This window comes from Salmo salar, chromosome ssa25, assembly GCF_905237065.1.
Source record: "Salmo salar chromosome ssa25, Ssal_v3.1, whole genome shotgun sequence".
NCBI classification, from domain to species: Eukaryota; Metazoa; Chordata; class Actinopteri; order Salmoniformes; family Salmonidae; genus Salmo; species Salmo salar.
In genome coordinates, this window is record NC_059466.1 from 6457772 (window position 1) to 6470381 (window position 12610).

General features: G+C 40.9%; 1 protein-coding gene across 1 annotated transcript in view; it reads left to right on the forward strand.

Annotated features, from left to right (window-relative positions):
- The window catches only part of LOC106586066 (tomoregulin-2), a 181759-nt gene that overhangs the window by 116338 nt on the left and 52811 nt on the right, over positions 1–12610 (forward strand). The gene's annotated exons all lie outside the window — the stretch shown is intronic.

Below are 12610 nucleotides of genomic sequence, written 5' to 3' on the forward strand. Positions count from 1 at the left end.
GTTAATGCCAAAGAGCTCCATTTTGGTCTCATCTGACCACAACACTTTCACCCAGTTGTCCTCTGAATCATTCAGATGTTCATTGGCAAACTATATGTATGTGTGCTTTCTTGAGCAGGGGGACCTTGCAGGCTCTGCAGGATTTCAGTCCTTCACGGCGTAGTGTGTTACAAATTGTTTTCTTGGTGACTATGGTCCCAGCTGCCTTGAGATCATTGACAAGATCCTCCCGTGTAGTTCTGGGCTAATTCCTCACCGTTCTCATGATCATTGCAACTCCACGAGGTGAGATCTTGCATGGAGCCCCAGGCCGAGGGAGATAAACAGTTCTTTTGTGTTTCTTCCATTTGCGAATAATCGCACCAACTGTTGTCACCTTCTCACCAAGCTGCTTGGTGATGGTCTTGTAGCCTATTCCAGCCTTGTGTAGGTCTACAATCTTGTCCCTGACATCCTTGGAGAGCTCTTTGGTCTTGGCCATGGTGGAGAGTTTGGAATCTGATTGATTGATTGATTGCTTCTGTGGACAGGTGTCTTTTATTCAGGTAACAAACTGAGATTAGGAGCACTCCCTTTAAGAGTGTGCTCCTAATCTCAGCTCGTTACCTGTATGAAAGACAACTGGGAGCCAGAAATCTTTCTGATTGAGAGGGGGTCAAATACTTATTTCCCTCATTAAAATGCAAATCAATTTATAACATTTTTGACATGCGTTTTTCTGGATTTTTTGGTTGTTATTCTGTCTCTCACTGTTCAAATAAACCTACCATTAAAATTATAGAGTGATCATTTCTTTGTCAGTGGGCAAACGTACAAAATCAGCAGGGGATCAAATACTTTTTTTCCCTCACTGTAGCCTCGCTACTGTTATTTTATTGTTGCTCCTTAGTTATTTATTTTTCTATTATAATTTATTTATTCATTTTACACTTCAGTTTATTTTGGTAAATACTTTCTTAACACTTATTTTTCTTAAAACTGCATTGTTGGTTAAGGGCAGTTGACGTACCAAGCGATGATGAAGCCAGTCAAGAGGCTCTCAATGGTGCAGCTGTAGAATGTTTTGATTATCTGAGAGCCCAGGCCAAATCTGTTCAGCCTCCTGTGGGGGAAGATGTGCTGTCGTGCCCTCTTCACAACTGTGTGGGTGTGTTTGGACTATGTTAATTCCTTGATGTGGACACTGAATTTGGAGCTCCAGTACAGACCCTATTCCTGTAGTCCACAAGCAGCTCCTTGGTCTTGCTGACATTGAGGGAGAGGTTGTTGTCCTGGCACCACACAGCCTGGTCTCTGACCTCATCCCTATAGGCTGCCTCATCGTCATCGGTCATCAGCAAACCATTGTGTCGTCAGCAAACTTGATGATGGTGTTGGAGTTGTGCACGACCATGTAGTCGTGGGTGAACAGGGAGTGCAGGAGAGGACTAAACACATACCCCTGAGGGGCCCCCGTGTTGATGGTCAGCGTGGCGGATGTGTTGTTGCCTACCCTCACCGCCTGAGGGCAGCCCTTCAGTAAGTCAAGGATCCAGTTGCAGAGGGAGGTGTTCAGTCCCAGGGCTGATGTGGAGTGTGAGAGGAAAAATTGCAAGATTATGTTATAATACTTTTATTGCATCAAATGGTTGTTTTACACGACATAATATAGTATTCTTAACCTCTATGGGCTAGGTGGGACGCTTGCTCCCCACCTACTCAACAGCCAGTGTAATCCCGTGGCGCGTTATTCAAATTCCTCAAAAATACAAAAACTTCAATTTTTCAAACATAAAGACAAGACTCTCGTTAATCTAACCACACTGTCCAATTTCAAAAAGGCTTTACAACGAAAGCAAAACATTAGATTATGTCAGCAGAGTACCCAGCCAGAAATAATCAGACACCCATTTTTCAAGCTAGCATATAATGTCACATAAACCCAAACCACAGCTAAATGTAGCACTAACCTTTGATGATCTTCATCAGATGACAACCCTAGGACATTATGTTATACAATACATGCATGTTTTGTTCAATCAAGTTCATATTTATATCAAAAACCAGCTTTTTACATTAGCATGTGACTAGCATTCCCACCGAACACTGCCGGTGAATTTACCTAATTACTCACGATAAACATTCACAAAAAGCATAACAATTATTTTAAGAATTATAGATACAGAACTCCTCTATGCACTCGATATGTCCGATTTTAAAATAGCTTTTCGGTGAAAGCACATTTTGCAATATTCTCAGTAGATAGCCCGGCATCACAGGGCTAGCTATTTAGACACCCAGCAAGATTAGCACTCACCAAAGTCAGATTTACTATGAGAAAAATGTTATTACCTTTGCTGTCTTCGTCAGAATGCACTCCCAGGACTTCTACTTCAATAACTAATGTTGGTTTGGTCCAAAATAATCCATCGTTATATCCAAATAGCGGCGTTTTGTTTGTGCGTTCAAGACACTATCCGAAAGGGTAAATAAGGGTGACGAGCATGGCGCAATTCATGACAAAAAAATTGTAAATATTCCATTACCGTACTTCGAAGCATGTCAACCGCTGTTTAAAATCATTTTTTATGCCATTTTTCTCATAAAAAAGCGATAATATTCCGACCGGGAATCTGCGTTTAGATAAACAGACAAAAGAAAATAAAGCATGGGGTCGACTCGGGCACGCGCCTAAGCCCATAGTACTCTGATCGGCCACTTGCCAAACGCGATAAAGTGTTTCAGTCAGAGGCTGCCTCGATATCGTTCAGCTTTTTCCCGGGCTCTGAGAGCCTATGGGAGCCGTAGGAAGTGTCACGTTAGAGCAAAGATCCTCAGTCTTAAATAAAAAGAGCCAAGCTGAAACACAACTTGTCAGACAGGCCACTTCCTGCATGGAATCTTCTCAGGTTTTGGCCTGCCATATGAGTTCTGTTATACTCACAGACACCATTCAAACAGTTTTAGAAACTTTAGGGTGTTTTCTATCCAAAGCCAATAATTATATGCATATTCTAGTTACTGGGCAGGAGTAGTAACCAGATTAAATCGGGTACGTTTTTTATCCGGCCGTGTCAATACTGCCCCCTAGCCCTAACAGGTTAACTATTGTGTGTGTGTGTGTGTGTTCTACTGATGATGGGCCTCTGGGAGATAACACTGACAGGAGATTTACGATATCTTTTGGGTGATAAAACCTAAAAAGCATTCCAGAGCATGATATACCGTACCAGGGAGAGATGGTTCCAGTTTGGAGTCAGAGGGACAGACACTGGTCTATACAATGAAAACTGTTGAAACAGCAGATACTGTCTACTTCGTATTATAGGTATCTTTCATACAAATCTTAACCTTGTGACCCATTCCATATGTCTGTTGTTCGTCATGTAGGTTGAAAGGGGTGTATCTTGGCTATAAAAGACCTTTGTACTTTTGTATCGGCGCTCTCAACGGATCATCAGAGACGTTGATTCGTCGACCAGCCATTGCTATTGCAAAGCTCTCACTATTAAAGATTTAGTTTAAGTATAACTCTGACTTGTGTGATGAGTTTGTCTCTCCTCATTTGATAGTAAAGAAATGAACCATCGCATGAGCCAAGCCTGCCCCGGGAAGTGGAGGACATGGACGGATGGAGCCTGTCTCTATAATGGCGGGATTAGGTGGGATTAGCAGAGAAAAGGGAGAGTCAGGTGTGCTAGCATAACAGTGGGAATTTTTGCAAACAGGGTGGTGTGTGTGTGTGACGTGTGTTTCTGCAAAAGAAGATAGAGAGTGTAGTGTAGACAGAGATAGAGAGGTGGGGTGATGACGACAAAGTTGTTTCCTAATAATTATGTGTAATTTAAAGGAAACAATCATGTAGCCTGTTTTCATTAAGATACGTCTTTAGCTTTTTCCTTCTGATAGGTTGATCTCAGGTTCATCAAAAAAAAACAGAGACTGATTTATTTGATTCGAAAAGAGGTCACTCAATCAGCACAAATCCGAACCCTTTAAAGGTCATGTAATCTTATGTACTTCTCTACTAAATAAAAATGACAAATCTATCTCCTGCAATACCACAATATAAACCATATTCCGAACAAAACACCTTTTACCACTCCCCTAATGAAACATCTTTATCGCAAAAAACCCTGAATAAACTCTGTTTATTTCTATGTGTTTGTTCCAGTCTAACACGGAACCCAAACCAGCTGCGCGCGTGCGCCATCGTGCGCTATCGTGCATAAATGTATTTTGTCCCCCTACACCAAACGCGATCACGACACGCAGGTTAAAATATCAAAATAAACTCTGAACCAATGACATTAATTTGGGGACAGGTTGAAAAGCATTAAATATGTATGGCAATTTAGCTAGTTAGCTTGCACTTGCTAGCTAATTTGTCCTATTTAGCTAGCTTGCTGTTGCTAGCTAATTTGTCCTGGGATATAAACATTGAGTTGTTATTTTACCTGAAATGCACAAGGTCCTCTACTCCGACAATTAATCCACACATAAAACGGCCAACCAAATAATTTCTAGTCATCTCTCCTCCTTAGACTTTTTCATCTTTGAACTTATATGGTGATCGCATCTAAACTTTCATAGTATTACCACGACGACCGGCAAAACAGTTCGACTTTAAATCACCCACATGGGTATAACCAATGAGGAGATGGCACGTGGGTACCTGCTTCTATAAACCAATGAGGAGATGGGAGAGGCAGGACTTCCAGCGCGATCTGTGTCAGAAATAGAAAGTAGTTCTATTTTAGCCCTTGGCATCGCAGACACTCGTTGGCGCTCGCGAGCAGTATGCGTGCAATAATTGAATAACATCGATTTCAACATTTATTTTACAACGCTCCCGCACGCGAGGGACATCTCGATTGATGTCCCTAAAAGTGCCCTCTCCCATTTCTTTCCACAGGTTTGTGTTTGGTCACATAATATAAAAGAGCCACAATTCTCTCTGATCTTCCATACTGTCACTTCCTTCCACTACTGTCACCATGGAGCTGGGTTAGCTCATTAGAGACATGGGTTGCATCTGAAATGGCACCTTTTTCCAATATAGGGCTCTTGTCAAAAATAGTGCACGAAAGAAACAAAGAAAGAATGAAATGTCTCACACAGTAGTTACTCTGCTATAAGGCAATATAGTGCGGCCAAGTACAAACAGCAGTCAGAAGACATGTTCGATATCACAAGTCACTTTGAACAATAGTATTTGAGGGCAAAACAACAGGAGTGTTACAATTGTTACAGGCAACAAACTCTCTCTTTCTATTCAGGCTCACACCAGTGACTCATCACACTCCACACCCAGCTTCACCCACTAACATCTTCTTCTTATCAATAGTAAGTAGTGTAAATTAGCTCACAGCACCGACCTACTCCCTGGAGACGCCACGCGTCGCTGTGTTCCATATGTAAACATCTGAAGGCTGTTTATTTACAGGTTTAGCCACTATCTCTGGAGAATCTACGAAATGGTAAACACTGCAATGTGTTGTTATTTGAAAGGGTAGGATGTAAGAAGAGTGGGAGGTGGTGCTTAGGGAATGCTCGTGTTGTGAGTTGCCTGTGTTGTGATGGGGGGAGGGATGAGTTGACAACGTTTTTTGTTGATTTCGAGAGGTGTTTGTTGGTTTTTGGGAAATTGTGTTTTTACAGAAGCTAAGAAAGTTGACAACAATGAAAATAGCTTATTTGCATTGCAAAGTGAGGATTAAAGTAGGAGTGAAAAAAGGTTGTCTACTTTGGTGTATGGGTTCGAGTAGAGGGGTGTTTAGGATAAAGAGGAATATTGAATTGGTCATGTATAATTCCTGGTTCAGTTGAGGTGTTATGAGTGTATTGGTGAACTTTACCCCTTGAAAAATACTAAACAACCTTAGTACGACACCCAACAACCTTACCAAAATATTTTTGCCTTTTGTTATAATAGTTTTGTAATGACAGCTACAGTGCATTCGGAAAGTATTCAGACCCCTTGACTTTTTCCACATTTTGTTTCATTACAGCCTTATTCTAAAATGGCAGCATCATGCTGTGGGGATGTTTTTCAATGGCAGGGACTGGGGGACTTGTCAGGATTGAGCAAAAGATTAATGGAGCAAAGTACAGAGATCCTTTTTTATATTTTTTTATTTATTTTACCTTTAGTTAACCAGGTAGGCCAGTTGAGAACAAGTTCTCATTTACAACTGCGACCTGGCCAAGATAAAGCAAAGCAGTGCGACAAAAACAACGCAGAGTACACATGGGATAACCAAACGTACAGTCAATAACACAATAGAAAATCTGTGTACAGAGTGTGCAAATGAAGTAAGGAGGTAAGGCAATAAATAGGCCATAGTGGCGAAATAATTACAATTTAGAAATTAACACTGGGGTGATAGCTGTGCAAGTAGAAATACTGGTGTGCAAAAGAGCAGAAAAAAAACAAAAACCAATATGGGGGTGATGTAGGTAGTTGGTTGGATGGGCTCAGAACCGTTCAGAGTATTGATGCTAGTCGGGCGGGCAGGTGCGGGCAGCGATCGGTTGAAGAGCATGCATTTAGTTTGACTAGTGTTTAACCTCTTACATCTAGACGTTCCGCTAGCGGAACACCTGCTCCAATATCCAATGATAGGCATGGCGCGAATTACAAATTCCTCTAAAATACAAAAACTTCCATTTTTCAAACATATGACTATTTCACAGCATTTTAAAGACAAGACTCTCCTTTATCTAACCACACTGTCCGATTTCAAAAAGGCTTTACAGAGAAAGCAAAACATTAGATTATGTCAGCAGAGTACCCAGCCAGAAATAATCAGACACCCATTTTTCAAGCTAGCATATAATGTCACAAAAACCCAGAAGACAGCTAAATGCAGCACTAACCTTTGATCTTCATCAGATGACACACCTAGGACATTATGTTATACAATACATGCATGTTTTGTTCAATCAAGTTCATATTTATATCAAAAAACAGCTTTTTACATTAGCATGTGACGTTCAGAACTAGCATACCCCCCCGCAAACCTCCGGTGAATTTACTAAATTACTCACGATAAACGTTCACAAAAAACATAACAATTATTTTAAGAATTATAGATACAGAACTCCTTTGTGCAATCGAGGTGTCCGATTTTAAAATAGCTTTTCGGTGAAAGCACATTTTGCAATATTCTGAGTAGATAGCCCAGCCATCACGGCTAGCTATTTAGACACCCAGCAAATGTAGCACTCATCAAAGTCAGATTTACTATAAGAAAAATGTTATTACCTTTGCTGTCTTTGTCAGAATGCACTCCCCGGACTGCTACTTCAATAACTAATGTTGGTTTGGTTCAAAATAATCCATAGTTATATCCAAATAGCGGCGTTTTGTTCGTGCGTTCAAGACACTATCCGAAGTGTAAATAAGGGTCACGAGCATGGCGCATTTCGTGACAAAAGATTTCTAAATATTCCATTACCGTACTTCGAAGCATGTCAACCGCTATTTAAAATCAATTTTTATGCCATTTTTCTCATAAAAAAGCGATAATATTCTGACCGGGAATCTGCGTTTAGGTAAACAGACGAAAGAAAACAAAGCATGGGGTCGATGCGGGCAAGGCGCCTGAGTCTCACAGTACTGTAACCAGCCACTACCCAAACGCGCTACTTTTTTTCAGCCAGAGCCTGCAAAGCCACGATTCAGCTTTTTGCCGCCTTCTGAGAGCCCATAGGAGCCGTAGGAAGTGTCACGTAACAGCAGAGATCCTCTGTAATGAATAGAGATAATCAAGAAGGGCAAGAAATTGTCAGACAGGGCACTTCCTGCATGGAATCTTCTCAGGTTTTGGCCTGCCAAATGAGTTCTGTTATACTCACAGACACCATTCAAACAGTTTTAGAAACTTGAGTGTTTTCTATCCAAAGCTAATAATTATATGCATATTCTAGTTTCTGGGCAGGAGTAATAATCAGATTAAATCGGGTACGTTTTTTATCCGGCTGTGAAAATACTGCCCCCTAGCCATAACAGGTTAAGAGCAGTTGGAGGCCACGGAAGAAGTGTTGTATGGCATTGAAGCTTGTTTGGAGTTTTATTAACACAGTTTCCAAAGAAGGGCCAGGTGTATACAGAATGGTGTCGTCTGCATAGAGGTGGATCAAATAATCACCCGCAGCAAGAGCAACATCATTGATATATACAGAGAAAAGAGTCAGCCTGAGAATTGAACCCTGTGTCACCCCCATAGAGACTGCCAGAGGTCCAGAAAACAGGCCCTCCGACTTGACACTGAACTCAATCTGAGAAGTAGTTTGTGAACCAGGCGAGGCAGTCATTAGAGAAACCAAAGCTATTGAGTCTGCCAATAAGAATACAGTGATTGACAGAGTCGAAAGCCTTGGCCAGGTCGATGAATACGGCTGCACAGTACAGTCTTTTATCGATGGTGGTTATGATATCGTTTAGGACCTTGAGTGTGGCTGAGGTGCAACCATGTCCAGCTCAGGAAACCGGATTGCATAGCGGAGAAGGTACGGTGGGATTCGAAATGGTCGGTGATCTGTTTGTTCACTTGGCTTTTGATGACTTTAGAAAGGCGGGGCAGGATGGATATAGGTCCGTAACAGTTTGCATCTAGTGTCTCCCCCTTTCCAATCTAGGTGCTCTTATTCTCCATGGACTTTACAGTGTCCCAAATCCTTGATGAAAACCTGCTCCAGAGCACTCAGGACCTCAGACTGGGGCGAAGATTCACCTTCCAACTGGACAACGACCCTAAGCACATAGCCACTCCTGGGTTGTCTTGGCTTTGGGACCAGTCTCTGAATGTCCTTGAGTGGCCCAGCCAGAGCCCGGACTTGAACCAGATCGAACATCTCTGGAGAGACCTGAAAATATCTGTGCAACAACGCTCCCCACCCAACCTGACAGAGCTTGAGAAGATTTGCAGGGAAGAATGGGAGAAACTATCCAAATACAGGTGTGCCAAGCTTTTAGCGTCATACCCAGGAAGACTCGAGGCTGTAATCACTGCCAAAGGTGCTTCAACAAAGTTCTGAGTAAAGGGTCTGAATATTTATGTAAATTTGATTTTTAATTTAAAATGTTATTTGCCCCCCCCAAAAATTCACTGTTTTTGCTTTGTCATTATGGGGTATTGTGTTTAGATTGATGAGAAAAAAACAAAACAATTTAACCTCTCTGGGCTAGGCGGGACGAATTCGTCCCACCTACGTAACAGCCACTTGAAGCCTGTGGCGCGATTTTCAAAACCTTAAAAATCCTATTACTTAAATTTCTCAAACATATGACTATTTTACAGCTATTTAAAGACAAGACTCTCGTTAATCTAACCACACTGTTCGATTTCAAAAAGGCTTTACAACGAAAGCAAAACATTAGATTATGTCAGCAGAGTACCAAGCCAGAAATAATCAGACACCCATTTTTCAAGCTAGCATATAATGTCACAAAAACCCAGAAGACAGCTAAATGCAGCACTAACCTTTGATGATCTTCATCAGATGACAACCCTAGGACATTATGTTATACAATACATGCATGTTTTGTTCAATCAAGTTCATATTTATATCAAAAACCAGCTTTTTACATTAGCATGTGACGTTCAGAACTAGCATACCCCCCGCAAACTTCCGGGGAATTGGCTAACATTTTACTAAATTACTCACGATAAACGTTCACAAAAAGCATAACAATTATTTTAAGAATTATAGATACAGACCTCCTCTATGCACTCGATATGTCCGATTTTAAAATAGCTTTTTGGTGAAAGCACATTTTGCAATATTCTAAGTACATAGCCCAGCCATCACGGGCTAGCTATTTAGACACCCGGCAAGTTTAGCACTCACCATAATCATATTTACTATAATAAAAGTTTGATTACCTTTTGTTGTCTTCGTCAGAATGCACTCCCAGGACTGCTACTTCAATAACAAATGTTGGTTTGGTCCAAAATAATCCATCGTTATATCCGAATAGCGGCGTTTTGTTCGTGCGTTCCAGACACTATCCGAAATGGTAAAGAAGGGTCGTGCGCATGGCGCAATTCGTGACAAAAAAATTCTAAATATTCCATTACCGTACTTCGAAGCATGTCAACCGCTGTTTAACCTCTATGGGCTAGGTGGGACGCTAGCGTGCCACCCGTGGTGCACTCCATCAACAGCAGGTGCATTTCAAGAGCGGCAAATTTGAATCCAAATAAATGTCAAAATTCAAATTTTTCAAAAATACAACTATTTTACACCATTTGAAAGATAAACATCTCCTTAATCTAACCACGTTTTACGATTTCAAAAAGGTTTTACGGCGAAAGCATACATTTAGAGTATGTTAGGACAGTACATTTACAAGAGTTGTGTGTAATGTTTTGTCAAGTGAAAGACAGGGTCACCAAAACCATAAAACCAGCTAAAATGATGCACTAACCTTTTACAATCTCCATCAGATGACACTCCTAGGACATTATGTTAGACAATGCATGCATTTTTAGTTCTATCAAGTTCATATTTATATCCAAAAACAGCGTTTTACTATGGCATTGATGTTGAGGAAATCGTTTCCCTCCAATAACCGGCAGTCAAGTCAGCGTCACAAATTAAATAATTAAAATTAGAAAACATTGGTAAAATATTATATTGTCATTTAAAGAATTATAGATTTACATCTCTTGAACGCAATCAACTTGCCAGATTTAAAAATAACCTTACTGGGAAATCACACTTTGCAATAATCTGAGCACTGCGCCCAGAAAAATACGCGTTGCGATACAGACTAGACGTCATGTTGGGGAGATCTAAAATCGAAAATACTATGTAAATAATCCATTACCTTTGATTCTCTTCATCAGATGTCACTTCCAGGTATCACAGGTCCATAACGAATGTAGTTTTGTTCAAAAAAGCTCATCATTTATGTCCAAAAATCTCCGTCTTGTTAGCACATGATCTAAGCCAGCCGGACTTCTCGTCATGAACGAGGGGAAAAAATATATTTACGTTCGTTCAAACATGTCAAACGTTGTATAGCATAAATCATTAGGGCCTTTTTAACCAGAACATGAATAATATTCAAGGTGGACGAATGCATACTCTTTTATAACGTATTGGAACGAGGGTACCCAACATGAACTCGCGCCAGGTGTCTAATGGGACATCATCGTTCCATGGCTCTTGTTCGGTCAGATCTCCCTCCAGAAGACTCAAAACACTTTGTAAAGGCTGGTGACATCTAGTGGAAGCAATAGGAAGTGCCAAAATATTCCTAAACCCCTGTGTTTTTCAATGGGATAGGTTTAAAGTCAATACAACACATCAGGTATCCACTTCCTGTCAGAAAATGTCTCAGGGTTTTGCCTGCCAAATGAGTTCTGTTATACTCACAGACACCATTCAAACAGTTTTAGAAACTTTAGAGTGTTTTCTATCCATATATAATAAGTATATGCATATTCTAGTTACTGGGTAGGATTAGTAACCAGATTAAATCGGGTACATTTTTTTTATCCAGACGTGCAAATGCTGCCCCCTAGCCCTAACAGGTTAAAATTAATCAATTTAGAATAAGGCTGTAACGTAACAAAATGTGGGAAAAGTAAAGGGGTCTGAATACTTTCTGAATGCACTAAAAACAGGTGTGTGCCTTTCGAAATCATGTCCAATCAATTTAATTTACCACAGGTGGACTCCAATCAAGTTGTAGAAACATCTCAAGGATGATCAATGGAAACAGGATGCACCTGAGCTCAATTTCAAGTCTCAAAGCAAAGGGTCTGAATACTTATGTAAATAAGGTATTTCACTTTTTTTTGTTGCAAAACCCTGCTTTCACTTTGTCTTTATAGGGTATTGTGTGTAGGTTGATGAGGGAAAAAAGTATTTAATACATTTTACAGTAAGGCTGTAGCAAAATGTTGAAAAATGGAAGGGGTCTGAATACTTTCCGAATGCGCTGTATGCATGCTATGCTAGCTATCGCTTCAAGAATCAGGTGTGTGCATCTATTGAGCCATCTTTATTGAACTTCATGTTCTGCCAGGTGGCAGTATAATCAGATCATTACATCTCCGCAAAAGAAAAAAAGAAAGGTTTAAGGAGCTCCTTTCGTACCTCAGACTCAGTCACCGCCTGGAGGAAGAAGCTGTGTAGCGTGGCAGGAGGAAAAAAGGGAGGAGCATCAGGGCTAGTCGTATTAGAAGGGCTGGGAAATGAGGAAGTGTTGGACGGGCAAGGAGGCGTGGCTGAGTCAAATAGGAATCCTGACTTAATGAAGTGTTAATTAAAGAGCTCAGCCATACGCTCCTTGTCAGTAACAACCACATCATCAACATTAAGGGACATGGGAAACTGTGAGGAGGAGGATTTATTCTCCAGGTGTTTCGCTGTTTTTCAGAACTTCATGGCATTAGACCCACAGAGAGAGAACTGCTTCTTAAAGTAACTAACTTTGGCTTCTGGATAGCCTGTGTGCACCTATTTCTCATTTGCCTGAACCTGAGTACGGTGGGAACAACACATGCAGAGATCATCCATTCACCTACTCTGCGTCTCACAAAGACACGGCGGTTGGAACCAAAAATCTCTAATTTCGACTCATCAGACCAAAGGACAGATGCCATCCCAGAGT